A 3,591-nucleotide genomic window follows, 5' to 3' on the forward strand; every position below is an offset into this window, starting at 1 on the left:
ATCCCTCCTATTTGACACCTCAAAAAACGGAACCACAGTCATCTTCTCATTTTGTGTGCTGCAAGTCACTCTTTTATGCTTTAGAGATGGGTGGATCCAAATTGGAAACGCCTGGTCCTACACAGACAGTACTGTATTTAAATATTTAAGCTGGACCAGGGTGTCCATCATGTACTACGCAGAACAGAAACCACAGGCCAGCATCATATTACACAAGGATACTTCGTACTGGGGCTTCCATCTTTAGCAAATAAAAATGCAGGAAACTCAAATTTGAAAGTCAGACAACAAATCATTTCAGTGTGTATGTTCTATACTTATGTGAAGGGCAAACGCCACTGGGTGCCTGTATTTCATCTAGCGACCCTGTTATGTTCTGATGTACCCCACAAATCACACTTGGCCACAGTGCACTGGTCCTTCGGGCGCTTCCTGTCCCAGGCCCTGCGTACGCCTTCTCTCCTACGACGTGACCATGCGTCCTTCCCGAGGGCGGGATGTTGTCCCGGGACACGCTGGTTCCTGAGCCTTTCCTTCTACCCCAGGTGAACTTCGTAGTTTCCCAAGGGGGCAAGGAGGAGCACGTGGAGGTGGCGGACGGGGCACAGGGTGAAGAGTGGGACCTTCAGGTCCTTCCTCAGGGGGAAGATGACCACATCCCACGTGGGACCCTCGAGGGAGACCGAGCCAGGGTGGGTGGGTCCACGAGACGAGGACAAATGCAAACGAGGAGATTCACTGACACTTCCCTTCAGTCAAGGCCTCAGCTTGACATCCCTCAAACTTGCTTTCCTTTTTCTTTCTGATTCCTGGAACTTCAGCACGACTCTCAGCCCCAGCACCATGCTGTGACCTGCAGGATGGAAGCTGTGGTCTAACCTCAGTGGCAGCTCCGTGAATGCGTCGTGGACTCTGCACACGGGGAGACCCAGCCTCTGAGCTGATGCAGACACTCCCCCCAGCGCTGGGTGTCACCGTTTGCTGATGCTAATGACTCTGAGAATGACTGTGCCCCGAAGCTCTTAGGTTCCTGGCTGATACACTTGGCCGGGTGGTGGTCCTGTTCACAGAGACAGAGCATGCTGAAAAAGGACTGGGTGTCCACCTTCGCATGTTTGGTTTTAGACTTCGAGCTTGAAAAGGCACTGAGGAATCCACAAAGAGGCGGTGGGGTAAACTGATCCAGGGCTCGGGGGACCGCGTAGCAAGGGTAAGAGAGGGACTGAGTTAAGTCCTGGTTCTGCCACATCCTGGATGTTGACCTTGGCAAGTTGATTCAACTGTATTTGCCTGGTTTCCACATCCGTCAAAGGGGGAGTCACGGCGTCAGGACCGACCGCCTTGGGATACTGTGAGGAGTAGGGGAGTGTCTGGAGCAAACACTGTTTCCTCCTGTTACGTTTTCATGAGAATCTTCACAGGCACTTTCTCAGCAAAGCTGCAAGGCTGAGTTAAGACTGCCTGGGCAGAGGTCACAGAGGCAAAGGAGGAAAGCGCTGCCCGTCTCTAACACAGAAAGGTCTGGCAGAGGAGGACCGGCCGCCGAAGGAGACAGAGAAGGAGGGTGAGACAGGAGACGGGGTGCCACGGGAGTGGCCGGCGGGGCCAGGCTGCTGGGACGCCCCACCAGAACAAAGCTCTAAGACTCAGGTGTGCGGCATGAGCGGTACCGAGGCACTGGTGACCTTGCTGACAACCATCTGGGTGGGCTGAAGGGGCCAGGAGCCAGGCGGAAGCTGGCCTGGGAGGGGACGGGGGTCTGCAAATGGAGAGAGCACTGTCTTGAGAAGCTTGCTCCCCGAAGGAAAAGAGAGAAGCAGTGCGGGTGTGAAGCTTTGAGCTCGTGTTATATTTAAAAGCAAAAACGTCTTAACAGTATGGGAATAATGAGGTCAATTTGTTACACACTGTGGGATGGAAGTGTCTGGAGCCCAAAAAGTCAGGGCTTTTGCTATTTCAGTTTCTGTTCCTAATTGCCAGTGAGAAAGTCAGCGTAAATCAGAAATTTGAAGGGCGACGGCTCTTCTGTGACGGGCTCTTGAGCTACACAGGAGCTCGGCTGGAGGGGGAGGTCCGCGGGGGTCTCGGGGGCTGGGGGCAGGGCCGGGCTTCGCGGTGCCTGGAACACTCACCCCCAGATTAACAGGATTACTTGTTTTGCTTTGCACTTCCTTTCTGCTTTCCTGTAGTATCTGCTTCAGCAAGGAGGTTTGCAACCTCTCTCGCTATTTAAAGAAACATCTTTACCATTTACAATACGACCTTAAAGATATTTAACTGTAATGGGGCCTTGTGCTCTTAAACTGGTAAAAATTAATTGCGTGGACACCCTACACCAGCGGCCACCTTAATTAAATGTGTGTTTATAGATAGCTGTACGGGCGTGTGTGTGTGTTTACGTGGGCACCAGGTAAAGGAACTCCTTCAAGCCAACTTTCCAAAGCCCGCCTGTCTTCTGTCCTCAAGACAACTGCAAACGAACTCAGCTTTGCAGTCAGAGGGCGGCGCCTTCCTGCCCGACTGATGACTTCCTCCTGAACAGGTGAAGGCGGCTCACCTGACCCCAGCACCTGTCACATCACACGGCAGGCCCTGAGCGGTGACGGACGAGTCTTGCCCAGAGGACCTTCCCCCGGGATCACACAGTGTGAGGCATGTGTTCCTGCAGGTCCCAGCTGTGCAGGTGGAGGTGCACACATTCTTCTCTTCTCTGCCACCTTTTTGGAAACGCACATCTCATCGGTTGGACTTGGGAATCCCCATCCTTTGATCTTTGCAGAGTCGAGCATCTGTTTTGCTGGAAGGATTACAGGTGGGACCCAACATCCCAAAGGGAGGGAGACTCTCGTTTCAGGCCAAGGGTCACATGAATTACGTCAACTTAAGAACGACCTTCAGAAGGCAGCATTTTTTTTTTTCTTGCACACCAACCCCGCCAAAGCTAAGAGGTGGAAAGGTGAATGCAAAACCTTTATGCAAATGTCACATTTTACTTTCAAATTCCTAAGCACAATTATCCATTATGTCCCAGAAAATTGGTAATAACTAAAAAAAGCAGATAATGGGTAAGTACTCCAGCAGACCGATTATAACGTATGCTTAAAATTATCTTCTTGCAAACTTGTTCTCAACTCTTTGGTTCTTTTGATTTATTTGACTTTTTATCGCGAAGGTCCATCCGTCGTTTCAAGGGATCTGGTGAAATCTTTCCACTTCAGGAGGAGGAGGAAATGCAATTTCTTTTCCACTGGAACGAGATAGGTTTTTATCCTTATCGAAAGACTTGCCAAAGTGTCGGGGGGAAATGCGTTACTTATCTGTGCGAGGTTTCCTTAGACGTGTCACAGAAGCCACAGCGTGAGAAAAAAAGAGGATAGATCTTAAGGCTAAATCTTTATTCTTATATGAACTTCCCAGTACTTGAAAGACATTTATTGTTAGCACTTGGAGATGCTGTTCCATGGCGTGGGGGGAGGAGTCAAGCGTTCCACATAGCTGGTTCAAGAAGGAATCCCCTAAGATCTTTTCAAAACACAGAGAAGACCTGTACACTATCACTTCTAAGTTTGGCTTCACTGACGTTGAATTAGC

Source organism: Camelus ferus, chromosome X (genome assembly GCF_009834535.1).
Source record: "Camelus ferus isolate YT-003-E chromosome X, BCGSAC_Cfer_1.0, whole genome shotgun sequence".
NCBI classification, from domain to species: Eukaryota; Metazoa; Chordata; class Mammalia; order Artiodactyla; family Camelidae; genus Camelus; species Camelus ferus.